We start from the raw sequence: 17,987 nt of genomic DNA, 5'->3' as shown, positions 1-17,987 counted from the left end.
TAAAGTTCCGTATTAATTACAAGGTATTGCTACTGACTTATAAAGCCCTAAACGGCTTAGCTCCAGTCTATTTAACGGATCTTCTATCGCCCTATAATCCATCGCGCTCTTTGAGATCACTAAATTCAAGGCTTTTGGTCATACCTAGGATATCCAGAACCACCAAAGGAGGGAGAGCATTTTCACATTTGGCTCCAAAACTCTGGAATAGTCTTCCTGATACTGTTCGTTGCTCAGACTCGCTCTCCCAGTTTAAAACTAGATTAAAGTCGCATCTCTTCAGCCAGGCATTCATATAATCCTACAGTTCAAACTACAATCCGGCCTCTATCCAATGCCAGAGGAGAACTGGCCCCCGACTGAGCCTGGGTTCTCCCAAGGTTTTTTTTTTCTCCATTAAGGCACCTGATGGAGTTTTAGGACACCATTAGGTCACTTGATGGAGTTTTTCGGTTCCTTGCCACTGTTGCCTTTGGCTTGCTCAGTTGGGGATATTTTGGGGATATTTAATTTAATTTTATCAATCAATAAATTCCTCTTGAAACAAACTTTGTTGTATTATTTTAATTTAATACTGTGAAGCTGCTTTGATGCAATCTGTATTGTGAAAAGCGCTATACAAATAAACTTGACTTGACTTGACTTGACTTGTTTGCATTTACATACTCATAGATGATGCAATCATTCAACCAAAACAGTTAAACTAACGTTGTACACAAATTAATTAACTCTATAATCTACCATCATACACCTGTCACGCCTGAGGCGTTCCCCAAAGCGTCATTCAACGCAGTGCAAGTTCCCTTTTGAAAGAGAACAGCTGCTAGTGTTAATACAGATCGCTCAACGATTATTTAACAACAAAGTCTGTATTATACCCTACCTTTTAGCCTAAAAGGACTCCAGACTAGAAATGACCGTAGAAAGCGTTGACCTAATCTTAATCCCAACACTAACCCTAATGCTACCATCACTACAGCGTCTATAACATGGAACCACTTGACATTCTTCTTTAAAGGAGTAGTTCACTTTTAAAAAAACTTTTGCTGATAATTTACTCACCCTCATGACATCCAAGATGTCCATGTCTTTCTTTCTTCAGTCGAAAAGAAATTAAGGTTTTTGATGAAAACATTCCTGGATTTTCCCCCATATTATGAACTTGAATGGGACCCAAACAGTTCAAGGTCAAAATGACAGTTTCAGTGCAGCTGCAAAGGGCTTTAAACGATACCAGACGATGAATAAGGGTCTTATCTAGCGAAACGATCGGTCATTTAAAAAAATAAATAAAAAAGTTTAAGTTTTATAAGCACAAATGCTCGCCTTGCTCTGTTCTGTGATGCGCGTTCGTGACGTCACGTAATACGCAATTACGTTGAAAAGGTCACGCTTGAAAAATGTTTGTCCTGAATTTTTTTTTTTCTTTTAGGATTTTTAATATTAAAGCACCCAGGATACGCACACGAAATGGGCATTTTAAACGATAAACTGACACAAATACATTTTAATATGTGTATATGGTCCTCCTTCTGCACATTTGTAAACACGTCAAGCATGACCTTTTGAACGTAATTGCGTATTACTGGGGCGGCAGTGGCTCAGTGGTTCATGTAGATTGTCTACAAACCAGAAGGTTGGTGGTTCAATCCTCGGTTCCACCTGACCAAGTGTCAAGGTGTCCTTGAGCAAGACACCTAACCCCAGCTGCTCCCGACGAGCTGGATCGCCTTGCATGGCTGACACCGCCGTCGGTGTATGAATGAGTGAGTGAATGGGTGAATGTGAGGCAATATTGTAAAGCGCTTTGGTGGCCATTGGGTCTGTGAAAGCGCTATATAAATGCAGTCCATTTACCATTACCATTTACCATTACGTGACGTCACGAACGCGCATCACAGAACAGAGCAAGGCGAGCATTTGTGCTTATAAAACTTAAACTTTTTTATTTATTTTTTAAATGACCGATCGTTTCGCTAGATAAGACCCTTATTCATCGTCTGGTATTGTTTAAAGCCCTTTGAAGCTGCACTGAAACTGTCATTTTGACCTTGAACCGTTTGGGTCCCATTGAAGTCCATAATATGGGGGAAAATCCAGGAATGTTTTCATCAAAAACCTTAATTTCTTTTCGACTGAAGAAAGAAAGACATGGACATCTTGGATGACATGAGGGTGAGTAAATTATCAGCAAAAGTTTTTTTTTTTTAAAGTGAACTACTCCTTTAAAGCTGCAGTAGGGAGCTTTTAGAAAACGTTGACTTAGTCTGAAAATTTGAACAAGCACAACTCACAGGTCACTCCCCCTCGCTCTCTGCTGCGCTACAGCCCTCCCTCCACAGCTCCTCCCCCACAACGCAGCCTACCGTGAACGCGCAGGCTAGTAAACATGCAGGGACACCGATGACGGCGGATAAACAGTTATCGCACATTCACTGGTAGGGACGAAACATCAACAATATGCTTTACATTGACTATGGCCTGCCCATACTTTGACTACAAACTTGGTCCTCAAATCATTACGTATTTTGCAATACATGTAATGTAACTTTATAACGTTGCACTCTTTCTATAAGTTATAAATAGCTAGCAAGATAATAACGGTAACGTTACAGTATGTAAGTAATTATTCTAGCGATGTGTAATGCTAAATAAGGTTTGCTAGTACATTATTTCAGCAACATGACAAGCCAGTGAATTAGCAGGTTTCTATTGTTGTTTTGCACAGTGCGTGACATTTTATCTGTATGTTATGCGGCTAGAGTTTTGACACTGAGTCAATGGGCTCCGACGGGCTTGTTTATCGTCATCGGTCTTTTTCCGTTTACCTGTCTTTGTTGCATGAGCTGGTGCCACTCGAGAAATTGGCAATTTTGGTTGTTTGTCCGCCATTAGCACAGCTGCGGCACACCGGCTATCTTGATTTTGAACGACGGTAGAGTCTCTCTGTGCGAGAGAGGGGGGTGATGATCAGCGCGTACACAAGCATGATTGACACTGCTAAGACACTCCTCCTGGCTCTGATTGGTTGTTTCTTACCGGGAGCGGTGTATTTCTGCAAATGGCAATAGGACCACTGGGAGGAGCCAGAGGAGCTTGATTTTTTCACAGATTATCTGTCTCATATTCTACTGTCAGGACATAGTGACAGTTTTAACAAATATGTAAAAAACACATTTTTACAAAAGTTACCAACTGCAGCTTTAAGTATATCCAAAATTATATTTTTTGAGAGCAACACAACATAATACCCTGAGGAAAAAGTCTTTAAAGTCATACTCAAGCACACTGTCACGGGTGGCTGTGTCAATGAAGCGTAGGAGCAAACTCAAACTGTCTTTAATACATCCACAATGGAGTAACAGGGAATCACAGGAGAAATACAAAAACAACCACTACGCAGTAACGTATATTTATATATTGTCTGTATTGTTTGGTTAAGAGAAAATCTTCCACAACGTGGACATTAAAGTCAAATCATGTCCGTTTTGACTTGACCATGAAGGGCTGAAATTAACATGTCAAAAAGTAACTAACTCAAAAACTGTTGATTAAACTCCAGAAACAGCTTTGCCATCTTCTTTATCAGTACCGTCACTCCCTAAACGCAGAGTATGCAGTAGGCTTGTTGCGATAGTCGGTGTTACCGGTGATACACGGTGTTTAACCCACCTACCAGTCATAGCACTTGACCACCGGCACCGTCCCCATCGTGTTGAAGTTTTAGCCTATAGCAATAAAGCACTTAATTCAGTTAGTGACTACGTGCCTTCGTAATTTAGCGTAAGCGGAACGAGCGCCGCAGTAAAGCAGCAGGTGTCCGATTTCATTTATCATTTGAGGAGAGTGAGGCGAGCTAACTGGCAAAGGATGGCGGAAGATCTGGTTTCAAAGCGAAATGCAAAAGCACCTATTTGGAAATATTTTGGATTCAAACCAAATGCCAACAGGGAACCTGAAAACGTTAACGAGGCAACCTGTAAACTTTGCCTGATGAAAGTGGCAGCATCCGGAGGTAACACTTCGAATTTACACGCACATCTTTTAACAGCTTAACGTGAGTTTAATTTTTATATTAGTTTTTTTTTTTTGCACTTAAGTGTCCAGTGATTATTCGGGTAGGCTACCTTATTTAACGAAGTTTTTGATGTTCGTTCGTTTCATATTCGATGGTTGTGCGGTGTTTTTTTGTTTTGTTTTTTTTTTGCTGAAAAAGGCAGGCACTTTATTTAACGAATAGTGAATTTTTTTATATAATTTCTTGTTTGATACTTGCACGATGTGTGCAGTGATTCGTTTTGTTAATAAATGCACTTTAAAGGTGTTTCATAAGTGCTTTTGTTTAGTTTTTGCATGGTGTGTCAAGTTATTATTCATTTTGCAATAAAGATGTGTGTTTTGTGTATTTTTATTAAGAATAAAATAAATGAACCCATGATTAATTCAAACAAATGCTACCGAATTGCCGTTAATTAAAGTGAAAGTAAATTGAGACGTGTGCACGTCCGCATTTTCGGCCACCCGAAATCCCCGACACGCAACCCCGGTGACACCGGGATTACCGTTTTTTTTACACGTCGATTAACCGGTGGAAAAAATCCGTCACCGCAACATCCCTAGTATGCAGTTTTACCTAAAACATAATTTGTTATTATAATATTGAGGTTTTTTTTTCTTTCTTCTTTTTCTTCTCTTTCTTCAGTATGTAAAATATTTGTCCAATGAAAATATTCTGGATTTGATTGTTTTATGATGGGACCTTGAAACTTTTATGGACTTGACAGGACCATTACAAATATTCTCCTGATATTATTATTATTATAATTATTATTATTATTATTATTATTATTATTTTCTCTTCTCCTCTCACTTTTCTGAGACTATTGGGAGAGTAACTACTTATATGACATTAGCAGTTTACTGTATGAACAACTTAACTGTATGTGATACCCCTAGTGACCTGTTTGTTCTGTTGTTTTGAATGTGAAAAAAAAAATATATAGTTTAACGTTTTTGTTAAAGTTATCTTCTATGTGTTTCCTTGTTTGAATCTACTATTAAAGACTCTTTTGAGTTTCTCCTTCTTCATGCACTGTTACAGCCGCCTAACTATGACACACACATGCATGTGCGCTTTGGTTCGATGAAGTTCTCAACGGGTTTCACCAGGGCCGCGGGAAGAGGTTTTAGGTTGGGGGTGCTGATTTTTTTGGGGGGGGCAGGGGGGATAGGGGCGTCACCACTTTTGAATAAGAAACAATATCAAGACTATAAAACTCCTCAAAAAACGCGCACACACTCAAACCTGACTGCACATCACATTTTTGACTTTATTGATTCTGCTTTTATTCCGGAGTCCCTTTTATTTTATTGCTCCGGAGTCGCATATCAGTCACAAAAAGAAAAAAACATCTATAGCCTAAATCGCACTGGACTAAGTCGCATTTTTTTTTAAATTTATTTCACAAAAAATAAATAAAAAAATGTTACAGACAGTTCTCCGTTACGGACGTGAGCGCTCTAAAGCGGCACTAAAATAATGTTTTAAAAATTTCACAGAGACCTCAAACTGAAAGCACAAAGCCTGTCTTTAACTTTAATTTCGTTTCACGAGTTCACATCTACATATAATTAGTACAATAAGTTTATGCGTATTTGGCGTGCTGTCCGGGGGGAGGGCTCCGAGCTCGGAGTTAGGCCCGAACCCAGAGTACTCCCCCCAGTTGGTAAGTGTAGATGGAACTGGAAGTGAGGAGATGGGGTGGAGGAGGGATGCTGACAAACTTTCAATGAACAGAGATAGGTCTGCTGTGAATTTATACTCTGTCATTGAGTTGATTACTGATTAATCGCCAGCTGTGCATAATTTGGTTAATTATCTGAACCTGCTCCTCCCGAACTTTGTTAATAAAACATCATTTTGTATTAATTGTATCTTAATTTTAATCGATGTTTCATCAACAAATTGTCTGGATTTAATAAGAAGCAGCCTAAATATAGGCTATTAGAAAATAAATAATCAGGATACGGAGGCGCTGGCGAACCTGGAGCTCGTCTCATAATGAAACTCAGCGTAGGCCTATAAGGTAGCCTATTGCCTCACAGACCTGAGACATATAGATAGCTTGAAATGTCTACTTTTAAGCAGAACAATTCAAAACGAAAGAAAACAGACTGCGCTGCTTATGTAGGCTAATTCGTATGAAATGTGCATTTCTCTCTGGCGCTGCGAAGATCGCGAGTCGTCAACTTCATCTGTCTAGCCGACACTGACATAAAAAAATAACTGTTTTATTAGTAAACAATTAAAATGTCTCCTGCTATATTTTACATATTTGCCTGTTCCTTACAAAACACTGACAGTGGGGTTTTTGACGTTTTTTTTTTTATTATTTATTTTTTTAGCAGCTGCGGACAAATTCTTTCGACACACACACACAATAGTAACACTCTGCGCTTATGTTTTAAAAAGATAATTTAACATATAAATAACAATTTTTAAATAGCCCACTTAAAGTGTTTATTACAAATAAATGACTAAATGCTAAAAATTTATACATTTTAATGAACAAACATATGCGTTGCATTTACAATTCTGTGAAAACAGGGGGTGCTGCAGCACCCCCAGCACCCCCACTTCCCGCGGCCCTGGGTTTCACAAACGCCAAATTGTGCTAAATATTTGTCTTCCTTCTTTTATCATTTGATGTTCAGTTGTGATACTAATCAACCCAGAAAGAACCTGACAGTTTTGCAATATGTAAATGTTGTTCCTTGTAAACTCATTTTGAAACGAAACTCATAAACGGGAAAATAAACGGATCATATAAATATGAGCAGTATTTCAGTCAGAGCGAATCCCTCTTCAGACGCTCTTCACTCACTCCAGGTGGGCAAGAATATTCATACTTCTTTATTTATAGCAAATTATGATTATATTCCTATTACACACAGATGAATATATATTTTAGTTATTTATATACACATATTAAAAAGAAAGTGATTAACTTTTATTATTCTAAAAAAGGAAATTAATTATTTTGTCAAAATCTACTTTGAAATTACTTTTATTTCACTAATGCAGTGTTTTGAAATGATACGAGTCTTCATTAAAACAGACTAAATCTGACTTTTTTTACATGAGTTAATTTAGTTAATTGATTAGTTAAAAATAAACATTTTAATTTATTTATTTATTTAATTTAACTAATAGGATATTTTCAAAAACAACAAACGAGTTGGAAATAATACAGATTAAAGTCCCTGTAAAGTCAAAATTAAGTATGTGTTCTGAGTTTGTCATACCACCGAAAAATGTGTTATTAGCCACCCAGCCAAATTTGAATGATTAAAAAAGCCGCCAAGTAAATAAAATAAGCTATCAAAATCTCGAAAAAATGAGCAGTAGTCTGAGCTCTCAAACGATGGGGGCGTGTCTGCTGGCTGCGCTGAAACCACGCCCACTCGCGGGAAATATGACTCGCGCACAGTTCGTGCATGTCGGCGCGATGGGAGGATGAAGGCCGAGGCGGACAGCGGGAGATAGTCGGTTCGGCCCCATTCACCAGTAACAGCGTATTATCAGTGAATTCCAGTTGTCTCCGACGAAAGTAAACTATCCTGATCTCTACAGAGGCGGGTGTGGTGGTGATCATCAGCTCTCCATCAAGGTAACGTTAGCTCTTCACAAGATTAATCCACCTCTTCTTGATATGATCATTTTTCGGAAATTTAAATAAGGACACCGATCTGTTCTCTTACGAGAGGTCTCTCGTACTTGCGTAAGTATCTTACGCTAGGGGAAAACCTCTTTTCCTCGAGATATTGAAGCCAAAAATTATCCTTAATTTTGCAATAATGTAAAACGCATTGCAGCAGCATGCAGACATGGGCGAGACAACTCGCGCGCCCATTGGCTGCTCTGCGGCAACTGCACCAGCCTATCGATAGAGGCCCCTCATGACGTCAGAACCAATGAGGGTGCTTCGCGCCCATTACGTCATGGCCCGCCGAAAGCGGGTGGGGCTAGGGCTATAAATACGGCCCAGAGAGGCTGGTTTGGTCAGTTTTTCATCTCTTCAGCGGAGCTTACGCATCGCTGGATCCCGAGAGGAAGAAGCCGCGCTGTCTGATAGAAGCACTCAGCGGGATTAGTGCTGCACCTGAAGCTGCTGGTCGACAACTCGCCGCCTTCAGTCGCCGTTCCTGCTCAAGCTTTCCGGCGTACATATCCTTTTCTCTGCTACTGTGTTTTGTGTATGTGTGTGTTCGCCGCCGCGACACGCACTCTCATTGCACTAAAAGAGCCGGGCGTCTTTTTCAAGACGCCCCTTTCCTCAGGACACGCAGCTCTCGCACTCGCTGACGGCGACTGCCCTCACTGCGAGCTAGTTACTGCCTATGGTGACTCTGCGGACTCACCTGGCATCCTTCTCCGAGACTGCTCCTCCGCCCAACCCGCAAAGCTCGCCGGTTCGCCCGCTTGCCTTGCCTGCTTGGAGGATGATACCTGCTCTCCCTCTGTTCGAGCCGCGCAAACCGCGCCGTTCACAGGGGATGTCAGGAGCGGACGGTCACGGGGCTAGCTTTCTCTCTCCCTCTGTTCGAGCCGCTCAAACTGCGCCGTTCACAGGGGAGGCTGGAAGCGGACGGTCGGGGTTAGTTTTTCTTTACGTACAAAAAAGCTACCTTGCCCCTGCGCCCCATTCACGCGTCACTCACCGGCGAAAGGAGAAAAGAGCGTCTATAGTCCCGCCGAGTCTGGACTGACCTGAATTGCTCACACATTTCTCAGTTCCCTGATCAGGCGACTGGAAATATAAATATTGCAGCAAACGAGCCTGTTATAATACACGCACGCATGCAAGCAAACGCCGAAGAAAACATGTTGACGCTCTTATATGCTCGTGCATCTGAAGGCCTTTGTGTTCCCCCCTGTGGCTCAGTGGTGGAATCTTTGGTTTTTCGCACGAGAGACCGGTGTTCGAATCCCGGTCTAATTGCAGATAAATTATGCCTCCAATGCTTCGCTCTGTCAGTTCCCTGAAAGGCGACTGCAGATGTGCATTTTGCAGCCAACGAGCGCGTTAAATCGACTCATGTCGGTTGTGCACCAAATGTAGTGATTGTGCCCACGTCCCAGTGCCCGCAAACACTACACGCTACATGTCTCACGGTTTCTGTAAAAACGAAACCAACGCACATACAGTCTGCACAAACAGACAGTGTTCTCAGCGTTATGCATGGGCCCGTTGCCCCGCGCCCTCATTCGCTCACAGACATATTAAACCCCACGGGGCTCACCACGCTCACTCTATCTCAGCACACCGCTGCAGGAGAACTGAGCGCACGCAGGCTGCCTGCTGTGATCAGCGCGCCCCCAGTCTCACACGCTGCAAACGCGGCGCTCATGTTACAGCACACCATTGCTCTCCGCTCGCCACTAGGTCGCGACCAGAGCCCAGATATCATTCTACCCCTAGCCACTCATGCGAAAGCGTGGGCAGAGCTCCCCGGGGTATCAAAGTGGGTGCTGAACATTATAGAAAGAGGCTATTCGCTACAGTTCGGTCGACGCCCGCAACGCAAAGCGGCGCGAATCGAAACTACGGTGAAAAAGGAAGTAGCACACCTACTTCGAGCCGAAATAGCGAAGTTACTGAGCAAAGGGGCTATAGAACCCTTATCACAAGCTCAGAGCGAAGGGGGCATGTACAGCAGATATTTTCTGGTACCCAAGAAAGACGGGGGTCTCAGACCCATTCTAGATCTAAGACGACTAAACAAAGCACTTCTGAAACGACGGTTCAGAATGCTCACGACCAAGAAAATCCTCTCGCAAATTTGCCAAGGGGACTGGTTCATGTCGATAGATCTGAAAGACGCCTATTTTCAAATACAAATAGCGTCACGTCACAGGTGATTTTTGAGATTCGCCTTCGAGGGTCAGGCATATCAGGACACAGTCCTGCCATTTGGCCTATCCCTGGCACCTCGCGCATTCACGATGTGCATGGATGCAGCGCTCGCACCCCTCAGGCTCCGAGGCATACGAGTGCTGAATTATTGGGACGAATGGCTGGTTCTAGCTCGATCACAGTCGGAGCTCATAGAACACAGGACCATATTACTCGATCACCTCGAGAATTTAGGTCTCACAGTCAATTGGGCGAAGAATTCGCTGTCTCCCAGTCAGAAAATATCTTTTCTGGGCACAGATCTGGACTCGCTGTCTATGACAGCACAGCGCAGTCAGCACAGCGCAGACTAAGTATTCGGCGCATGACAGAAATTTTTCGCCACGACGCTTTAGTCCCGCTCAAAAAGTTTCAGAGGATGCTGGGTCTCATGGCTTCAGCATCCTCAGTGCTTCAGCTGGGTCTGCTTCGCATGCGCCCGCTGCAGTACTGGTTGAAAGCGCGCGCGCCGCGCAGAGCTTGGACCTCCGGTCTCGCGCGCCTCAAGGTCGATCAGAAATGCGTCGCAGCTCTGAAACCTTGGACAGTGACCGACTGGTACCGGTCAGGTGTAAGCCTGGGGACTTCCTCGAGAGTGAAGGTGGTGTCTACGGATGCCTCAACCTCGGGATGGGGAGCGCTGCTCGAGGGCAGACCGTTATTCAGCCAGTGGTCGGAACGGGAGAAGCTTCTGCATATAAACTGCCTGGAAATGATGGCAGTCGACAACGCGCTGAGGCGCTTTTGTCCCCAGATAAAAAGACACCACGTCTTGGTCCGTTCGGACAACATGTCAGTGGTGGCTTATATAAATCACCAAGGAGGTATCAGATCCGGAATCCTTCACAGGCTGACGGAACGCCTCCTGGTCTGGGCTCAGCACAATCTGCGCTCACTCAGGGCAGCGCATGTGCCCGGCCATCTGAATGTGGGACCAGACAGACTGTCCAGAAACAACCTTCCGACAGGAGAATGGTCTTTACACCCACAGACAGTCAAACTGCTATGGAGGACATTTGGCAGAGCGAAAATAGACCTATTTGCGTCTCAAGAGAACGTCTCGGTTACGGATGTAACCCTCGTTCCCTGAGTGGGAACGGAGACGTTACGTCGGATGACGACGATTGGGGTTTCGCTTAGAAGCCTATCACCTTCGAGTATATAAAACGAGCCAATGGCAATGAAATGCCATGGGTCTGCGGAATTTGCACAGCGTAACTCCGCCCGCCGCAGGGGGTATAAAAGGAAGTACGCTGGCACAATGCAGATATGTCTTCGCTGAGGAGCCGAGACTAGCCCCAGGCGTTTTTCAGCGATACAGCGGAAGTGGCAGGAAGACGTAACGTCTCCGTTCCCACTCAGGGAACGAGGGTTACATCCGTAACCGAGACGTTCCCTTTCGTGGTCACTCCGAGTTACGTCGGATGACGACGATTGGGGTTCCAGTCTAATCACGCCACCTCGGCTGTCTTCCAGTGCCCTGCGTAAGTCTGAGCTCCCTGTTGTGAGACTAGCACGAACGAAGGAGTCCTACTTAACACAGGGATACCAAGGTACACTGGGAAGCATATCTCCAGAGAGAAATATGCAATTATGCCCAGCCATAGATGGGGGGGACTTAGAATACACATATGACCCAGAGGGCTGCATATGGAAAATCACTGGGGTGTCCAGCCGCAGGTGGAATTTTAAACCCCAGGGGTGGCAAGGTGGCTTGCCAAGGGAAAGACACACGCTCACAAGGAGACTTACAGTGGAATACACATGTGGGGGTCGCCCAGAGGGGAACCATGCACATGGAGGCACCTAGTCAAGCGCAAAAGCTGCGTTATGGCAGATTGGCATAACTCAGGCGTTGACGTAACCAGTGCTGGAGGAAACTCAGACTCACCTGAGAGAAATATCGCACGTATCCCGTCCGTGGAGAGGAATGGCGAGCAAGCGAAGACACCTGAGCAGAATCTAGCACCGGCTGGTTGAAGCGAGTACATGAGAAGAAACTGGCTCTACTCGGAGATTATAGAATCTCGCGAATGTGTTGGGTGTCGCCCAGCCTGCAGCTCTACAAATGTCTGTTAGCGAGGCGCCATGCGCTAGAGCCCAAGAGGAAGCCACACTACGTGTGGAGTGGGCTTTCACACCAAGGGGGCACGGACGACCTTGCTGCTGGCATGCCAAAGCAATGGTATCCACTATCCAGTGGGATAACCTTTGCTTTGAGAGAGCCTTTCCCTTCAGCTTCCCACCATGACAGACAAAGAGCTGGTCTGAGGTCCTGAAACACCGCGTTCTGTCTACGTAAGCACGGAGGGCGCGTACTGGACAGAGCAGTGCCAAGGCTGGGTCTGCCTCCTCCAAGGGCAGCGCTTGCAGGTTCACTACCTGGTCTCGAAAGGGTGTGGTAGGAACCTTGGGCACGTATCCAAGCCGGGGTCTCAGGATCACGTGAGAGTTAGCCGGCCCGAATTCCAGGCACGCTTCGTCAACCGAAAATGCCTGCAGGTCCCCTACCCTCTTGATGGAGGCCAATGCAACCAGGAGCGCTGTCTTCATTGACAGGAACTTAAGCTCCACTGACTGTAAAGGCTCAAATGGAGCACTCTGCAGGGCAGTTAGAACCACTGAGAGGTCCCAAGAGGGTACGAAGGGAGGACGAGGAGGATTTAGTCTCCTCGCTCCCCTCAGGAACCTGACGATCAGGTCGTGCCTTCCCAGAGACTTACCATCAACTGCTTCGTGATGTGCGGCAATGGCGGCAACATACACTTTCAGGGTGGAGGGAGACAGCCTTCGCTCCAACCCATCTTGCAAGAAGGAAAGCACGACACTGATCGGGCATTTCGTGGGTTCTTGATGTTTAGAAGAACACCAGCTGACGAAGAGGTTCCACTTCAATGCATAGGCATGTCTCGTGGACGATGCTCTAGCGGAAGTGATGGTAGCCACCACCGCAGGTGGTAGGGTACTCAAACCTGCCTCGTCCCGTCCAGGAGCCACACATGGAGGTTCCAAAGATCGGGACGAGGGTGCCATAAGGTGCCCCGTCCCTGAGAAAGGAGGTCCTTCCTCAGAGGAATTGGCCAGGGAGGTGCTGTCGCGAGGAGTACTAGTTCGGAGAACCAGGTCCGGTTGGGCCAATACGGGGCAACCAAAATGACCTGCTCCTCGTCCTCCCTGATCTTGCGCAAGGTCTGCGCAAGAAGGCTCACTGGGGGAAACGCATACTTGCGTAAGCCCCGCGGCCAGCTGTGCGCCAGTGCATCCGTGCCGAGCGTGCCCTCGGTCAGGGAGTAAAACCGGTCGCAATGGGACGAGTCGTGGGAGGCAAATAGGTCTACCTGTGCGTCGCCGAACTGATCCCAAATCAGCTGGGCCGTCTGGGGATGGAGTCGCCATTCTCCAGCGAGAGGCCGAACTCGAGACAGCTCGTCGGCCGCCTGGTTCAGGTGTCCCGGGATATAAATGGCTCGAAGCGACCTCAGATGCTTCTGACTCCATATGAGGAGGTGGCGAGCGAGTTGCGACATACGGCGGGAGCGTAGACCACCCTGGTGGTTGATGTACGCTACTGTTGCGGTATTGTCTGATCGGACTAGTACGTGCTGGCCCCTGAGCAGCGCATGGAAGCGGTGCAGGGCGAGACGTACAGCCAGCAACTCGAGGCAATTGACATGCCAAAGGCGCTGGGGTCCTGTCCAGGAGCCTGCGGCAGCATGACCATTGCACATGGCGCCCCAGCCCGTGTTGGAGGCATCTGTTGACACAACAACATGCCGGGAAACTCGTTCTAAGGGCACTCCGGCCCGTAGAAAATTGAGGTTCGCCCACGGGGTGAAGGTCTGACGGCAGGCTGGAGTCACTGGGACTCGGAGCGTGCCGTGTTGCCATGCCCACCTCGGGACTCGATCGCGAAGCCAAAGCTGAAGCGGTCTCACATGAAGCAATCCCAGCGGCGTTACTGCGGCTGCGGATGCCATATGCCCCAGGAGCCTCTGAAAAAGTTTCAGTGGAACCGCACTCTTGTCCTCGAACTGACGAAGACAAGTCAGCAGTGACTGCGCGCGCTCGCTCGTAAGCTGCGCGCACATGGCGACCGAGTCGATCTCCATACCGAGAAAAGAGATCCTCTGCACGGGGCAGAGTTTGCTCTTCTCCCAGTTGACCCGAAGGCCCAGACGGACTAGGTGCCGGAGCACTAGGTCCCTGTGTTCGCAAACCTGGTCTCGAGAGTGAGCTAGGATAAGCCAGTCGTCGAGATAGTTCAGGATGCGAACCCCGTGTTCTCGAAGGGGAACAAGGGCTGCCTCGACGACCTTCGTAAAGACGCGAGGAGACAGGGCTAGCCCGAAAGGGAGAACCGCGTACTGGTATGCCTGCCCCTCGAAAGCAAACCGTAGAAACGGTCTGTGTCGAGGTAAAATGGAGACATGGAAGTAGGCGTCCTTCAGGTCAATCGCTGCACACCAATCCTGCGGCCGCACACACTGGAGGATGTTTTGGGCCGTTAGCATCTTGAACGGCAACCTGTGAAGGGAGCGGTTCAAGACGCGCAGGTCGAGGATTGGCCGTAACCCACCGGACTTCTTGGGTACAATGAAGTAAGGGCTGTAGAAGCCGGACCTCATTTCGGCTGGAGGGACAATCTCGATCGCACCCTTCGCCAGCAGGGTGACGACCTCCGCTCTCATGACAGGGGCATTGCCACCGACCATAGTGAAGCGGACTCCGCTGAAGCGGGGAGGAGATCGCGCGAACTGAATCGCGTAGCCGAGCCTGATGGTTCTCGCGACCCAGCGGGACAGTCTGGGAAGCTCTAGCCAGGCCTCCAGAAAGTGCACCAGCGGGGTCATACGAACCACAGACGTACCGTCGGTGGGGCAGCGAGGCGGAATGACCGGCACCGGCGAGGGTGGCATCGCGGCCCTGTGCGGGGGCACGGTCATTAACCGCGTCCTGCCAGAGGAGGCCAGGGGAGGGCGCGCGTCCCACGGGGGCGTGCTCTGGCAGGGGTCTGGCGACAGAGGGGGATGAGAGGAGCGTGGCCCGTGGGCGGCGCGTGCTGTCATCCCAGACCTCTGGGACAGAGGAGGGCGGCAGTGGCGGGACCCGGCTCAGGATTGGGAATTTCGATTCTTTCTTTAACCACATTAGGGTGCTGCCCGTCGTGGGACGAGCAGCGGGGAGTGGAGAACAAAAGATTCTCCCCCGGCCCTCCACCGGGGGAAGGAGTGGCCCTGCTACCACCTCCTGTAGAGAAAAGAAAGCCAATCCTGAGCTGCCCGTCTCAGGAGCGCCGCTTAGCCTGGCGTTTAGCGGGCCGCGGGGCTTTTTAAGAGTGCTGCTTAGGCTGGCGTGGCAGTCTAAGGGGCGGAGACGGGCAGCGCCGCCCTCCTGCGACCTCCTCCTGCTCAGGGCCAGTGAAGGCCCGAGGGGAGGAGCCGCATGGAGGTGGCCTCGGCGGGAAGCAGACTAAGGAGACCGCACGGACGGATGACCGTCGGTGCAGAAGGCCTCAGTCTGCTTCTGGGGGGGGGGGTCAAAAACTGTAGGGTACAGTCCTCAACCACACCGCCGAGGAGCCCAGCCTGGGACATGAGGGAGCTGAGAAAATGAATTCTCAGACCCCCTCACATCAACCTGGCTGAGCCCATGTCTGGACCACTCTAGTGGACACCACCTGACCCAGGATCACGCAGGTACCGATGTCGCCCGAGAGCGAGGTCAGTAGTGTGCGCGGCGGAACGACCAAGCCGGGCATGGGAGGCATAGCGTCCCAGCAAGGGGGCGTGGTCGAGTTTCCGCGTTCTGTCAGTGTTGGCCAGGGAAGGACTAGCGTTCCACTGCGGCCGGTTCCGACAGAACTCCCGAGTCAGCACTGCCTCGAAGGCGAAGGCGACACACAGCACTGCATGCCTGTGCCACGATAGTGACAGAGAACATACAGCCCATGATCGCCACGCGATCGAGTGCAGCGAAGGCGGAGGACGCCCGCGGGCCGGAAGTGTCCTGATGCACATCCGGGAAGCCTACAGCGCTCAGGGGGAGGGCGGCGCCACTCCAGCCGATGCTTTCAGCTGCCCGGGAAAGCATGGCCATCAGCTCTGGATCTGACTCGACTAACGCTGACACTCCAGAGGGAGGCAACGCAGTCGAATCCTCATTTCCAGAGGAATCAAGCCCGCCTTGTGATGCTGTGAGTGACATAACACCACCTGCTGGAGCCCCGAATGAAAACACTGGGTCCCTAAGAAGAACCAGGTACACACGGAAGCCCCACGGTTTGCGATGTGGAGGGGGGCGTGGCCCGAGGAATGCTCGTCGGTATTATGCCACACTGTAACCCTCAGATCACCCTGGCCACCAGCCAAAGTATCCCCTCTCGAGGAAGAGATAGATTGGGGTGTGGCAGAGGGGACTCTACCCACACGGGGATCATTGAGTCTCGATCTATAAACATCGCGATGGTCACGTTCCCGCAGAGAAAACGTGACTCACCCACGAGCGCTGCCGAGCGTGAATCAGCCCAACACGCGAAACAGCGCTCGTGACCGTTAGGCAGATGAATCACGCGCCCACATCCAGTAAATACACGGGCGAGCCGTCTTGAAAAAGACGTGCCGCGTGCAGCTCTTTTAGAGAGAGGAAAAGCTCAGCAGAGTGCTGAAGCGCCCAGGGAGAAACACACACACTGTCGGCAGATCACTGCACAGATCAGCAGCAGGCAATGCGATCTCGCTGGAACACGCCGTCACACCAACACACTGAAGAGCCGCTCGTCTCGTAGAGTGAAGATGATACAGAATAGCTTGTAGGAGTGAAGAAAACTCTTGGCTCCGAAGCGAAAACATATCTGCATTGTGCCAGCGTACTTCCTTTTATACCCCCTGCGGCGGGCGGAGTTACGCTGTGCAAATTCCGCAGACCCATGGCATTTCATTGCCATTGGCTCGTTTTATATACTCGAAGGTGATAGGCTTCTAAGCGAAACCCCAATCGTCGTCATCCGACGTAACTCGGAGTGACCACGAAAGGGAACGCTCATTGTCAGGAATTTTTCTCCAAGAGCAGGGACGCGCTGGCTCACGTCTGGCCCCGCTGCCCGCTCTATGCGTTTCCCCCTGTCACGCTCCTACCCCAGGTGTTAGAGCGAATCAGGGAGAGCGGATGCCCAGTGCTACTCGTCGCCCCATTTCAGACAAACCAAGTCTGGTTTCCAGCCCTGATGCAGCTGACGAGTACCGCCCCGTGGCCGATACCGGTGAGGAGGGATCTCCTCTCGCAGGCAAACGGCTCGGTCTGGCATCCTTACCCGGAGCTTTGGTCCCTACATGTGTGGGCCATCAACGGGTACCCGTTAACCTCCCAGCGGGAGTGTTGAGCACGATCACACAGGCTAGAGCTCCATCTACGAGGCGGCTCTATTCCTCAAAATGGTCTGTGTTCACTAGCTGGTGTACAGCGAGTGGTACTCCGCCCTCACGCTGTGGGGTGCCGGAGGTTCTCTCCTTTTTACAAGAGCTTCTGGATAAGGGCAGAACCCCATCCATGCTCAAAGTTTATGTGGCGGCCATAGCGGCGTTCGCTGAACCACCGCTCGGCCAGTCATTAGGAAGGAACGATCTGGTCATTCGCTTCCTTAGAGGAGCTAAGAGGCTGAACCCTCCCAGACCTCCCTCAGTTCCCGTTTGGGACCTTTCCACGGTTCTGGAAGCCATGAAAGGTGCCCCATTCGAGCCAATACAGTCAATAGACCTGAAACTCTTGTCTTTCAAAACAGTGTTTCTTCTGGCTCTCGCTTCAGTGAAGCGCATAGGGGATTTGCAAGCGCTCTCAGTGAGCGCGACGTGTATGGAGTTTGGGCCTAATGACTCGAGAGTCATACTCAAACCAAAGCACGGATATGTTCCTAAATCCCTCGATACACCGTTTAGGGCACAGGTGATCTCCCTGTCGGCCCTGCCGGTATCTGAAGAGGAAGGGGACGCAGACTTCCTTTGCCCGGTCAGGGCGTTAAGGGCCTATGTGTCTCGC

The 17,987-nt window shown here is 48.7% G+C and overlaps 3 long non-coding RNA genes across 5 annotated transcripts in view; 1 reads left to right on the top strand and 2 right to left on the bottom strand.

Annotated features, from left to right (window-relative positions):
* LOC309492557 overlaps positions 1–17,987 on the bottom strand; it is a 34,803-nt gene that overhangs the window by 6,052 nt on the left and 10,764 nt on the right. The gene's annotated exons all lie outside the window — the stretch shown is intronic.
* Positions 1–17,987, top strand: part of LOC309492537 — a 34,085-nt gene that overhangs the window by 10,226 nt on the left and 5,872 nt on the right. The window contains exon 5 of one of the 3 annotated variants that reach the window (XR_014203547.1): positions 2,077–2,175. The exons of 1 other annotated variant lie outside the window; for it this stretch is intronic. This is a non-coding gene — a long non-coding RNA (uncharacterized lncRNA). Of the gene's footprint in view, positions 1–2,076; positions 2,176–6,656; positions 6,890–17,987 lie in introns of those variants that run through there. One more of the 3 variants, XR_014203548.1, reaches the window with a different exon arrangement.
* LOC309493048 lies at positions 5,234–5,602 on the bottom strand. Its single transcript, XR_014203787.1, has 2 exons — positions 5,495–5,602; positions 5,234–5,419 (listed from the first exon to the last, which is right to left on the bottom strand). It is a non-coding gene; the product is annotated as an uncharacterized lncRNA (long non-coding RNA).

The sequence above is a fragment of the Leuciscus leuciscus genome, assembly GCF_965113295.1.
Source record: "Leuciscus leuciscus genome assembly, chromosome: 2".
Taxonomy (NCBI): Eukaryota; Metazoa; Chordata; class Actinopteri; order Cypriniformes; family Leuciscidae; genus Leuciscus; species Leuciscus leuciscus.
Note: the sequence above shows the minus strand (reverse complement) of the source record. Positions and strands in the feature narration are given on the sequence as shown.